Genomic DNA, 15,317 nt, shown 5'->3' with positions numbered 1-15,317 from the left:
GGTGTTGTAGCCTAGGCCTATGTAGCAGTAGGAGTAGTAGAAGGTGCAGGAATGTCCTCTGGGACTGCTGTACGTGACAAAATATGTCTAATCTAAGAGCTCATGTCATGAAGTGGAATCCCTAAGAGTGTAGATAATGATCGATATGCATCTAAAAGATCAGATGCTAAATATGATGCCAAACGATGCAATGCATCCACCTCTAAGACTGCAAAAATGTCTATAGGAGAAGGTATGTCTGCAACTCCATAATCATCATCAACAAGTGTGCTAAATGATGCAACTGTGGGAGGAGTACCTTGAGACCGTAGCATATATCGACTACATCGATCAGAAGAAATCTCATGTAACTGTGTGGTGATGGTGGTGATGCTCAAAAAATTTGTGTCCTAATTGTGTCATCAGGAACACTCTCACCTACAGTAGCCATCTGTGGACCTCTCGGCATAACCAAAAGATTTGGACCCACCATTGCCCATTTGTTAACGAGCGCAAGAGTGTCCACGGGTCTAAATCTGACAGAAAGTCTCCCCTAACCCTGCCCAACATGCCCTAGATAATCTATATAGTCAACATCATAGTGTAAATGAAATTCTACAAACAATTATTTGCAAAAATATAGGGGGAACTCATCCTTCTATGGCCATCTATGATGTGTAGCCAACCAATGAGGATACATCAATGGTGCAATGAGTGGATCAGCACACTTTGTCATAGAGTAGCCTCTGACTCTGCAATGATCTGCATAAGATGGAAACATGGTTTTCACCATGCCAGTGGAAACCTCAATGTCAATCTGTGTGTACTTCACAGTGCCAGTGACACTGTGAGATAAAGAAGAATAAAATGTCTCAATGCTCATATCATCAAAAGGGTTGTATGATTCAACTGTCTGAATCATACGAAATAAATCCTCTCGCATCACTATGACCTTATCCCTATCAGGAAGGGTGGTAAAAGAGGAAAGCGAGGTATCCAAAACCTACATAGCATGAGATAATCTCACCACTGTATCTCTAAATAACTGTTGTCTATCATGGGTGGAGGAGGTCGATCTACGTGTTATACCAGACTCAGAACTTTGACCCCCACCACAAATACTGGCATCCCCTGAGGATGCAAGAGCACGATCCCCAGAACTGGATGCCATAATGTATATATGAAAATAAATATGAGAATATGAATGTGAAGCTACAATCTGAGTGATAAATATCTAGAGATCTGCACATGCATATATATACAAATATAAACATACAAGTCTATTTAAATTAAAATAATTAAAAGTTAAATTTAGTTTGAAACACATGTACATATAAATACAAAACATTAAATGTATGGTGCTAAATTCAATCATGTAACATACATATGTATTTTAAAACAAATTATCTTAGAGACCATATCTAATGTACATTGTAACGTGCTCATGCAAATCTGAAAAATAAATATTCGTACATGTACATGTATATGCAATAAAAATAAAATAAAATTTCTTGATTAAATGATAACTAAGTGTACACATGTAAATACATGCAATAAAAAAATATAATTCTTGACTAAAATCTAAATTTTGATGATTATTGGGAGTGTAGATGAGAGTTAGGACATAGGGATACAAAAATTTGTTACTAGATAAGTAAATGAGTATAGTTAGCAAATGTTAGTTTACAATTTAGAACTCATGACTTAATTTAGTAGTTTGAATTAGAGTTAAGAATGTTAATAAAGTAAATGGGATATAGTTTTATTAAGGTTGATAGTAAGGTCAGTCTATTATGTGCTAGTAAACATATGAATACCTATTACAACCTATAACAGACGTAATGACCTAGTAGGAGTCCCTAGGTCCCCTTAACATATATATGGATAAAAATACCTAAAAATGTATCATGAGGTCGTTATGTGTCATTTGATAATGTAAAAATCATCATTACCTAATAAGACCTATTATATCCTAATAATACATATTAAGACTTATTAGAACCTATAAAAAATAGTATGACCTATTACGACTCCTATGTCCCGTTAAGACACACATGTATGGATAACGTATTGAAAAATGCAGTTGACATAAGTGATCTTAATGTGTTGTTTGGTAATGTAAGACTCATTATTACCTGACAATACCTATTATGTGCTAGTAAACATATGAATACCTATTACAACCTATAACAGACGTAATGACCTAGTAGGAGTCCCTAGGTCCCCTTAACATATATATGGATAAAAATACCTAGAAATGTATCATGAGGTCGTTATGTGTCATTTGGTAATGTAAGAATCATCATTACCTAATAAGACCTATTATATCCTAATAATACATATTAAGACTTATTAGAACCTATAAAAAATAGTATGACCTATTACGACTCCTATGTCCCCTTAAGACACACATGTATATGGATAACGTATTGAAAAAAATAGTTGCCATAAGTGATCTTAATGTGTTGTTTGGTAATGTAAGACTCATTATTACCTAGCAATAACTAAATGTTAAAATGAACATCATCAATATCTAAGTGTGGTTCATTCGGTTAGTAGAGGGCCTATGTTATGGTTAGAATCTGGTATGGGTTATGATTTTAGTTAATATAAGGTTATGTTAGAAGGTGTATTTAATGTCAAAATTAATTTCACCATAAGATATTATTGTTTCACCTCTAGATCCATCAGGTTATGTTAGAAACTGAATAATGTCCCCTAAAGGTTTGCTACATTTTTTACTAATATTTTTCTACATGTTTACCTCATAACCTAATATATTTCTATATTTTAACCTAATGTTTTTCCTAATGTTTTTCTAAATTTTAACCTAATGTTTTTCTATTTTTTAACGTAATGTTTTTCCTAATGTTTTTCTATATTTTAACCTAATGTTTTTCCTAATATCTTTCTATATTTTAACTTAATATTTTTCTACACTTTTAATTAATGTTTTATTACATTTTTATCTCATGTTTAACTACATTTTTGCTAACAAATTAATTTAAATACCATTCTAAAATAATCTAAAATAATTAAAATAATTTAAACATATTAAAAAATAAACAATTTTAAGCATTTCACTCACAAAATACGTCAAAAACAACTATTTTAAGTACGATTAACATCTATAAATAAAAAAATACATTTAAAAACTATTAAAAAATGGGGAGGAAAAAACCACTAACCAGTTATGGCTGAAACCCTTAACCCGCTCTCCAAACATCCAGAAATCGTAACAGTAACAATGATAGCCACTAGAGGTTTGCGGTGGGTTTTATTCCGGCTCAAGGTTTCGACCAGAACCCTTTCAGCTGAAAGGGTTTCGGCTGAAATGGTATGCACTACGTAGGTGCGTGAAACTGCCACGTGTGTACGGTCGGAGCCATTACGGGAAAAACTCTTACGGTCAAAAGCGTTTCGGTCTAAACGGTACAAGATATCACAAATGGTGACAGAGCTTTGTGCTTTTACCCAAAAATAAAATATAAAATACTCAACTTCAAATATGTAGTAGAAAATGTATTTTAGCTTTGAAAGTCATAGATCCAAGCCCATTTCTAAATATTCAACTAGGGATTCTTGAATGAAATGATGAAAGATACAAAACCTAGAAATCATTCATCCACTAAAGAAGAAAGCATCAGGTCAACCTAGAATGACCGATTCCCACAAAGTTGATGTAGTTCAATTATATTGTAACAAAGTCTAACCAACTTCTTTGAGAAGATCCCAAGGATTTATTTCTAGATTTTCATTTGAAATTCTACTAGCTTCTCCTACACACATAAAATGAAGGGTTTTTTTTGTTTGTTTCGATGAGGGTTGTCATTAGTCAAGCCCTATATTGAGGAATCAACTTTGTAAATGATAGATGCAAATGCAAATGATTGAAAATAATATATATGTTAGGATTCACCTTGCTTAAAATGCTTTTCAATAAGGATTTTGTCTTGTTGCCTGTTGTAGATATTGAATTAGTAATGTAGGGTATCTCCATAATTTACAATGGATCTACCATAATCCCATCATGTTTTCATCAATGTAAATGTGCATCAACATAGAAGATAATGAATAACTTGGTGTAGATATCCTCCCTTGATGACCAACAATAATCTAGATATTGTAGAGGAAATATGCACAAAGGATCCTTTAATGCTTGAACTCGTTTAATAGCTTGCTTATTTTCAAAAGGATAAGAATACTTGATCTTGAGAGATGAAATTGGATTGCATGATATGCTATAATTTGATTATGAAACTAAATCCTCCAATCCCTCTAATATAAGAATTTTTAGCGGGGAAAAAATATAATTTGATTGGAGAGTAAAGTTAGACCATATAAACTCTTGAGGCATTTCGAGCCCTGATCTTTGTAAAGTGTGCAAAAATGGTAGACCTAGTTTACCTTGACCTAGATCAGGTTGACCTACTTCATTCTAGGTTAACCTAGGTTGACGTAGTCTACTCTAGGTCAACCTAGGTTGACCTAGTCTTAGAGACCATGACATGGGATCCACAACAAGCTTGGGTAGTCGCTAGAAGGAAAAGGGAAGTAAGTGGAAGGAGATAGGGAAAAGAGGACATTGAGTACAATTTAATCCATGGTCTAAGAAAGGTGTTTTGAAAATGGTTGTAAAAGGTCTTAAAAGGAAAGTGCGTCCATTTTAAGATGCTATAGTTAGTACAACCATTCTATGTCTTTCAATCTTTGTTGTTGATCTAGAAATTAATGCCAATTAGTAAGTTTTATATTTATTACCTTGACATTGCCACTTTTTAAAAATCAAATATCAAAGAAAATTAATTTCATTTAATTGATGCTTTAATATCGTCTTGATGCATATATAAACTACTATTGTTATCCATGGTGGATCCAATTTGTTTTTCATGCTTTATGATGAATCATAGAGACGAGTAAAAAAACCTCTCTAGTTTTCAAAAAATATGAACATCATTAACCATTGAGTTAATATTTAAATTTTATTACAAACTATTAGGCATAAAATAGACCAAAATAATATCTCATTTATGTTTTAAAATACTTGGTATCCTTTGGGGAAACTTCATTGACAATCAGAGATATTAAAACAATATTTTCTTAATGTCCAATATACTTCATAACTCTACACATGATCATAACTTTATCATGGGTGAAAGGGATAGAAAAAAATGTTTATTTCATTACTATAATCCTTTAAAAAAGGTGTTAACCTATTATTCTATATATATTTAAATGGTAGTAAGAGATATAAATGTAATCTCCTTCATACCCAAGAACACTTAACACTTTTTGTATCACTCCATTAAGCATTGATATATGACCAAACATTTATCTTCTCAATATGTGATATCATAATATCTTTGTATAAGATCTTTTTTTTCAAATTTAATGATGAAATAGTTAGAGAGCTGGAAAATAAATCAAATAAGGTTACATATGTGTTTGAGTTAGCTATCAATCATTTCCAGTTACACTATAGCATTTGGGGTCTAATTGTGATGACAATTTGTGATGACAGTGTAATTTGTGGTGATTTTCATGTTTTATTTTATAATTATCTTTGATGTCATTGCAATACTGAATTTGATGTTGTAATTTTGATTCTTGTGTGAGCATAAACAAAAAGAAAAAGAAGATATGACATAAATCATTCCCCTTTTTTTATTTTTATGGAGAGCTATGTGTGAAAGAGGTGGAGAGTTGTAAATGCTCATATGCCCTTGTGATCAGTGCATTCTGTTACTATTCCCCTGTGATCTCTAAATTTCATTTTCATGCCCTTGTTCTATGATTTCATTGTCATGTCATTCCCTTGTTATCTATGTGCCCTTGCTCTAGATTTTCTTCAAGGGTGAGAAGTGGTATCTATGTAAATGTTCATGTCTTTATATTGCCTTCTAAACATGTATCTATTTATATATTAAGAGACACATTTTTCAAGGTGCTTATTACATATTATCTCACAACATAAAAATTGATCCATTTGCATACATATTCCAAAATCTAAATGATAAAACAATAAAACTCACCCAACTTGTGCTAAGTGACTTACCTCAAGATGTTACACAAAAATAATGTAGAGCACAAAAAATGGGCAAACTTCGCAAGAAATTTTACAAAAACATATCATAGAAGATATTTTTAGAAAGAAACAAGCCATATCCCAGTTAAATTGTTCTAGTTTCTAATTAGCTAGGTCATTTATAAATTCTTGCAGAACAATTATTAGATCAGGTGCAATAAAACAGACAGCCAGTTGTTCCTAACTAGCAAGATCAAATACGATTTTTGAAGGTGATAAAATTGCATATGCAAACACATCACTTACATTCTAGTCATCAATTGCATTCCGCATCTTATAATAAATGGTTGGATATAAAGCCTCCATACACTAGCCCAACAATGGAAGCCAACAATGTAACCATGCATGTGTTTGTCTTCCTGTGAGGATCCATAGTATCTATTATTTTTGTTAATTTGGGCATTACTATATGATCTAGAATGTTATGAAGTATCAAATCTTGTAGTAACTTCTCCCATGTCTCCAAAAATGGTAGCATAGGTTTAAGGTCCCTTGGATTCTATGAATTTGTAGCAGTTATTTTCACTACTAGAAGAATAGGTTTAGTAAATAATTGAGTGTAAGGAGTTGAATAAGAGAGTTCTACTTCTATGTATAAATTTTGTAATCATGAGGCGGGTAAAAGCACAAACCTGTGTCACCTTTTATAAAGGAGAAGTGATATCAGAATTTAAAGTCTTCAACTTTAACGAAATAAAAGTGGCATTTGTGCTTAGAATTTGAAGATGATGTTAACTAATGAAATGTGTAAAATTGGATTAATTTTTTGTCTATAATTTTATTTTAAAAAATTGAGTGAAAATTTTATTTATTTTTGAATTTTTAAAGTGTATTTTTTAATTTTTTAAAAATACTAAAAATATAGAGTTTTTTTCCCGTCAAACAAATATATGCAAATATTCATATTTTGGTTTGATTTTGGAATATGTTAGAGGCAACATGTATACCTGGTCCAACAAAAAAGAAAAATTGAAATTTAGCTAATATTTTTGAAGTTATAACTGGTCAAAGTCAAAGTTATCAAAAATAAATAGTTTTTATCTCCCGTCAAAATTTTTCCATCAAATCTACATATTTTTTTAAAAAAATTACATATTCTTGAAGAAGACTCTCTCCTCTAGTGCACCATAAAAAAAAAATTAATTTTTTAACATGATTTACTATTTTTTTCTTATTTTTGAATAGACATCTTCATGAATCTTAAGATACCTGCTTGTAATATTTTCAAATTATAACATACTATTCATAATCAAAACTTTAAAAAAATTATACAATCATAATCGTGACTCCGAGAACTACAAAAGTATATTTTTAGTTTTAAAAAGTACTTCAATTTAGTAGGTCAAATTGGCCTTCAAAGTGAGATGTTTACAGAAGTTCTAATTTTTTCTTGTTTGGCTGCCACATAGACTGTTTTGGCCAGAACAGTTTCGACTATAATGGTTACGGTCAAAATTGTTTCAGCCGTAACGGTTATGGCCAAAACGGTTTTGGTCGAAACCCCTATCGGCATGAGAAACTGCTAGCAGTTAATGTGACTATTTGATATAAAAAAATATTGTATTCCTTTTTTCAAAAAATTAAATATACAGGGACAGCAAAAATTGGAAGAAGATTTGCAAAAAATAATTAATTTTGAAGCAATTTTCAAAAGCTATTTTGCGGATTTAATCAATATTGGAAAGGATTGAATATTTTGAAGGTGCTTTTTTTCTCTTCTAATTATTTTCATTTTTATGTATTATATATTGAACCATTAGCTGATATTTAGTGAAATCTAAATTTATTTATTTATTTTTCTATAGATGGAAATATTCAATGGGTAGTAAAAGAAAAAGATCAAGGAAATATGATAGAAAAAGAGATGACAAAATGAAAGGCCATACAAAACATGCTCAAAACCAACCTACTAAAATTCCTGAACATGATGAGATTCATGAAGAAAATGAAAGTAATGAAGAGGAAGAAATTGGCAATTCTATTGATAGAGAAAAATTAGAAAGCATAAAAAATTTGATGGATTTGGATGAAGAACTAATTTTTAACCAAATTCCATCTAAAGATATGACAAATGATAACACTATCAGAAAGCATTGTCAGAACATGTGGGATGAATATTTCAAGGATAAAAGTATATTTGGACAGGCACAATTATTTGTCAAGTTATTTAGAAGAAAAGATATGAGACTTGTTTTAGAGTTGTTGGGTGTTGATAACAGGAAAAGCCATGCCCATAATATTAATAAAACAATAGTTGAAAATTTTCAAAATGCTTATAACAAAATTGACAACACAACTCGAGGAGGTGATTTGAGTAATGCACATAGAGCATTGATGACTACTATATCTAGTAGAAAATTGACACATAGAAATCAGGTACGTGCAATTTTTGATGTACTACATATATCTAGAAGAATTGTCCAGAGATACATCAAGAGGAGAAATATGCTAGATGATAACATTGAGAATAACTGGGTGAATATTTGTAGAGTTCCTCAAAAAGACAAGATTTCTAACGAAGTAAAAAGACAAGTTATTGAATTTTGGACCACACATTCTCATGTTTCTTCCAATAGGCATGATACTATACAAATTAAAGATCAAGAAATAGGGGCCAAAATTGAACATCCAAAACATTTTATAGATATAACTCAAAGTGAACTTTTTGAAGCATTCAAACAAGAATTTTCAAATGTCAAAATATATTAGAGAATGTTTGAGACTTTATGTCCTTCCTTTGTACACATAAATAAGATGCGAGAAACTTGTTGTTGTAGAAATCATGTTGAATTTGGTCTACACTTGCAATCATTTAAAAATGTGATGGCAATACTTGATCCTAATTTGGTCATCCCTAGCAGTACAACACAATTTGTGAGGTCCATATTATGTGATAAATTAGAAGATTCAGATGAATTCAAAGTGCAATGCATCAAAAATCAGTGTGAAGATTGTACAGATTTACACAAATTTTTTGAAATTATTCAAGTTGAGAATATTAATGAATCCACACCAGTTTCATGGATGAGATATGAATATGAGACATACTGAAATGATAGAGGGGATGAATCTAGAAAAATTGTATTGAAGGAGAGTGAATTGCATTATGATGAGTTCATGGCCAAGTTTCGTCCGTTGATATATCCACATATCCAACATTGCCATGGTGCACGATGGCAAGCTAAACAGTTTCCTGATTCCAAAAATTGTTTTCCACCTGGTTGTATACTTTCAGTTGTATATTTTTCTGAGAATTATACATTTGCACCTCATACAGTGCTCCAAAGCCAATATTATCATTCTGAACAAGTTGCAATATTTGTGCAAGTGACCTATAGACATGCACAATTTGAGGTGGATAAGATAGAAAGATTGGATGAAAATGAACACATCATCATCAAAGAGGTTCATTTCTATATTAGTGATGATAAAGTTCATGACAGGAGTTATGTGGCTCATTGTTTTGCAATGTTCTCTGAAGATCTCAAAAATCATAGAATAAATGTTTCAGAGCACTGGATTTGGTCTGATGGATGTGCAGGTTAGTATACACGAAATAGTTACACATTTATTTAACTTTATTTTAACTTGTATTTATTTGGACATGTCTATTTTTAATTGATAAATGTACTTGGATAATTGTAGATACTTATCATGTTTCACGTTCACAGGACAATTCAAATCCGCAAAAGCATTTAATTGGTTAGCAATGCAACATGCTAGAACCAATGTTAAGTTTTTATGGAATTTCTTTGAAAGTGGACATGGAAAAGGGGAGCATGACGAAGGAGGAGCATGTATAAAACGTGTGCTTTGACAACATGAACTTGTAGATAAATATATGCTTTTTTTAAATGTACATGTTTAATGCTCTAATAGCATATATTTTAAATTTTATATATACATGCATATTTTATGTATATACAGGGAATAGGATAGAGAGCGCAAATCAAATTGTTGAATGGTGCAAAGTTTATTTTGTTACTTGAGATACTGAATACAATAAGCGTTACTTTTGGGAGGTGAAAGGTGAACTAAGTTATATTTATTTTTAATGTCTTTTTCAAATCAAGTTGAGTTTTTAATTAAATATTTATTTTGAAATATGACAATTAGTTTTTGTATTTGTAACAGATATAGATCGATCTAATCCTTACAATTGTCAAACAATTCCTGGAATTAGAAGTTTACATCAAGTGATGACTACAGGAAACCATAAACCTCTAGTACTTAAAGTAAGAGAGAAAACATGTTTTTGTGATGACTACATTAAGGACAATGTAGTGAGTGCATGTGAAAATATTGGGAATGGATATGTTTCACATTGGGATTTGAAGTAGATAGTTAGAAAGCCTCCTTTTGAAGATGTTGACATTGACATTGACATTCATGATCCTGTATATTTAGCTGATTATGAGCGCATTTCTGATTTAGTTGTGGCAGGTTTGTGTGCATATATACATATATATAAATTAATATACATGTATATTTGTTTTAAAATTAATTTATATTTATCTTTTTATATACATGCAAGAGATATTTTTGTAGTTCAAGCCTTACTAGATAATGCGGAAAATGTGGATTATTATCTTTTAAGATGCACAAAAGCAAAACACAAGTTGCTAGAAGGAACTATAGATGCTGATGAACAGTCATATCCAATTGCATCAGTTGTTACTAAGGGAACATATTATCAACAAACAAGGGTAATTGGTAGTGGTATTGAATTTATTGAATACAAGCCTGGAGAAAAGGTTTTACACTACAGTAACCATGTTATAGCAACAAAATTAAAATTTGAAGCAGTACAAAGAAAAGGACGTCATGGAAATCAAAAGTGGAAATTGCATATTGAAGAACATGAAAAACTTCTACAGATAATGAAAAGTAGAGAGGATCCTAAAAATACATTGTTTGTGGAGCTCTAGTTTACCTATGTACTTATTGTGGAGCTCTAGTTGAGTTATGCCTATATAGCTCTTATACTTTCATATTTAATATTGATAGGATATTTGTTTTATAAATTTTTGTACATTGGATCATTTATCTTGCATATGCAAAATTAGACATGTATTGTTATTTTTATTTAAATTCGACATGGATATCTCATTTAAGACCAGGTCTCTTAGGACCTCCCCTTAAGACAACATTTTTGGTATTTGTATGTATTTGTATGTACATATAATCTTTATATGTTCTTATATGATACATTCTTTATGTTTGTATATAATCGTTATGTTCTTACTTGTATATATTATATGAACTATGTTACATATTACATGTACATTATATTTTATTAATTAAATGTTGTTAATTATAGTTAATTAATAATGTACGTCATTAAATACAGTTAATTAAGTCATTAAATAGAGTTAATTATTAAGACATTAAATATAATTAGATTAAATATATTTAATAAGATTAAATATAGTTAGTTATAGTTAATTAGGTTACATATAGTTAATTATAGTTAATTAAGGCATGTCATAAAATATAGTTAATACATGATCTACATTAAATATAATTAGACTAAATATAGTTAATTATATAGTTAATTAAGACATGCCATTAAATATATGTTATATTGTTATGTACATCGACCATTAAAATTATATAGTTAATTACACTTAGATTAAGGCATTAAGATGAATAACTATACATATACATGTAAGCTTGAATATTGAAAATATGAATAACATATAGAAACATGTGCATAACACATACATAAGTTACATAAAAGATGAAGACATGAAAAGATCAATAAAATAGATGTCTACATTAAAAGATCAATAACATACATGTGCATGTATCTGGAGAATATAATGTACCCATATCAAATGTATAAAAATAGATCATGTAGATCAAATGTCTGGAAATAACATATATAAAACATCAAAATCTCCATATAAACATGTATCTAGAAATAACATATAAAACATCAAAGTGTCCATATAAACCATGTATCTGAAAATAACATATAAGACATCAAAGTGTCTGGATATAAAATGTATGCATATGAAAATAACATATAAAACATCAAACTATCCATATAAATATGTATCTAGACATAACATGTGTGTAATAAATTAAAAGGCCACATATGATCTAATCAGCTACATCCCCCCTCCTAATCCTGGGCCTTGTACCCAAAAGGGTCTATCAGCTACATCTGAACCCTATGTCAAATGATAACAAGTGAACCATTTAATTATGTGTACAGAAAAATTATATCAAGATCTATGTGTATATAAATCAAATATATATATATATAAATGGTAACATACCTTGGACTCACGACGTGTAGGATCTATCCGTGTCTGCAAATCAGCAAAACGTAACATAGTATCACTCAAACCCTATAACACATACAAAAACACACACGCATACATTAATTTAAACATATAGACATATTATTTACTATAATAAAAATAAATCTAAACATATAGAGATATTTACTGTAGCATTATGTAATGCTCTGTCGATCTAACTGATATCTAAATCATGTAATGAAAAAATAGTATCAGCATCCAAGTCAATAGTGTGGCCCTGATCTGAAAGCATGGAAGTAAATAGACCAAGCTATATGGTGCCACTGAGATCCTGAGTAGGGGGGGTGTTGTAGGGTCCTAAGTAGCTTGGGCTGGTGCTGTAGCCTGGGCCTGTGTATCAGTAGGAGTAGTAGAAGGTGCAGGAATGTCCTCCTGCCTCTGTGAATCCTCTGGGACTACTATACGTGACAAAATATGTCTAATTAGAGAGCTCATGTCATGAAGTGGAATCCCTAAGAGTGTAGATAATGCTCGATATGCATCTAAAAGATCAGATGCTAAATATGATGCCAAACAATGCAATGCATCCAGCTCTAAGACTACAAAAATGTCTACAGGAGAAGGTATGTCTACAACTCCATAACAATCATCAACAAGTGTGCTAGATGATGCAGCTATGGGAGTGATACCTCAAGACCGTAGCATATATCAACTACATCAATTAGAAGAAATCTTGTGTAACTATGTGGTGACGGTGGCGATGCTCAAAAAAATTTGTGTCCTAATTGTGTCATCAAGAACACTCTCACCTGCAGTTGCCATCTGTGGACCTCTCGGCATAACCAAAAGATTTGGACCCACCATTGCCCGTTTGTTAACGGGCACAGGAGTGTCTACGGGTATAAATATATCAAAAAGTCTCCCCTGACCCTGCCCAACATGCCCTGGATAATCTGTATAGTCAACATCATATTGTAAATCAAATTTTGCAAACAATTGTTTGCAAAAATATAAGGGGAACTCATCCTTCTGTGGCCATCTATGATGAGTAGCCAACCAACAAGGATACATCAATGGTGCAACGAGTGGATAAGTAAACTTTGTCATAGAGTAGCATCTGACTCTATGAAAATTTGCATTAGATGGAAACATGGTTTTCACCATGCCAGTGGAAACCTTAGTGTCAATTTGTGTGTACTTCATAGTGCCAGTGACACTGTGAGATAAAGAAGAATAAAATTTGTCAATGCTCATATCATCAAAAGGGTTGTATGATTCAACTGTTTGAATCATATGAAATAACTCCTCTCGCATCGCTATGACCTTCTCCCTATTAGGGAGGGTGGTAGAAGAGGAAAGTGAGGTATCCAAAACCTGCATAGCACGAGATAATCTTGCCACTGTATCTCTAAATAACTATTGTCTATCATGGTTGGAGGAGGTCGATCTATGTGCTATACCAGACTCAGCACTCTGACCCCCACCATGAACATTAGCATCCCCTGAGGATACAGGAGCATGATCCCTAGAACTGAATGCCATAATGTATATATGAAAATAAATATGAGAATATGAATGTGAAGCTACAATCTGAGTGATAAATATCTAGAGATCTGCACATACATATATATACAAATATAAACATACAAGTCTATTTAAATTAAAATAATTAAAAGTTAAATTTAATTTGAAACATATGTACATATAAATACACAACATTAAATGTATGGTGCTAAATTCAATCATGTAACATGCATATGTATTTTAAAACAAATTATCTTAGAGACCATATCTAATGTACATTGTAATGTGCTCATGCAAATGTGAAAAATAAATATTCGTACATGTACATGTATATGCAATAAAAACAAAATAAAATTTCTTGATTAAATGATAACTAAGTGTACACATGTACATACATGCAATAAAAAAATATAATTCTTGACTAAAATCTAAATTTTGATGTAAATGCTTTGATTATTATGAGGAGTGTAGATGAGAGTTAGGACATAGGGATAGAAAAATTTGTTACTAGATAAGTAAATGAGTTTAGTTGGAAAATGTTTGTTTACAATTTAGAACTCATGACTTAATTTAGTAGTTTGAATTAGAGTTCATAATGTTAATAAAGTAAATGGGATATAGTTTTATTAAGGTTGATAGTAAGGTCAGTCTATTATGTGCTATTAAACATATGAATATCTATTACAACCTATAACAGACGTAATGACCTAGTAGGAGTCCCTAGGTCCCCTTAACATATATATGGATAAAAATACCTAAAAATGTATCATGAGGTCATTATGTGTCATTTGTGTGTACGGATAGAGCCGTTACGACCAAAAGCATTTCGACTGAAACGGTACAAGATATCACAAACAGTGACAGAGCTTTGTGCTTTTACCCAGGCTCATTCTCTTGTAGAAGCCTCTTACATAATGACATTGCCTCTAAACCATGCAAAGGATGTTGAATTGGTTCCAAACCTTGAAACACAATTATAAGAAATGGCAAAGAAAATTTAGATGTAATGCATGACAAATTGCACAACCTATAGTCTTTATATATAGAGAGAGATCTTTTTGAAGGTGATTACTACATATTAGCATAGAAAAAAATTTGATCCAAATGCATACATATTCCATAATCCAAATGATAAAACAATAAAACTCACTCAACCCATGCTAAGTAACTTACCTCAAGATCCTACACAAAATAAATGCAGACGCAAAAAAATGGGCAGAGTTCGCAAGAAATTTTACAAAAGAATATCATAGAAAATATTTTTAGAAAGAAACAATCTTTAATCTAGTTAAATTGGTCTAGTTTTTGATTAGCTAGGTTGATTACAAATTCTTGTAGAACTATAATCAGATTAGGTACAATAAAACAAACAATCAGATGTTTTGAGCTATCAAGATCAAATATAGTTTTTGAAGGTGATAAAATTGCATATGCAGATGCATCATTTCCATGCTAGGAAT

At 31.1% G+C, this 15,317-nt stretch overlaps 1 pseudogene; it reads left to right on the top strand.

The window, feature by feature from the left end:
- Window positions 1-3,172: 3,172 nt before the first annotated feature.
- LOC149542156 (protein SEMI-ROLLED LEAF 2-like) overlaps window positions 3,173-15,317 on the top strand; it is a 101,201-nt pseudogene continuing 89,056 nt past the window's right edge.

This window comes from Cupressus sempervirens, chromosome 8, assembly GCF_028749045.1.
Source record: "Cupressus sempervirens isolate cs-2001-9-10 chromosome 8, ASM2874904v1, whole genome shotgun sequence".
Classification (NCBI taxonomy): domain Eukaryota; kingdom Viridiplantae; phylum Streptophyta; class Pinopsida; order Cupressales; family Cupressaceae; genus Cupressus; species Cupressus sempervirens.
Note: the sequence above shows the minus strand (reverse complement) of the source record. Positions and strands in the feature narration are given on the sequence as shown.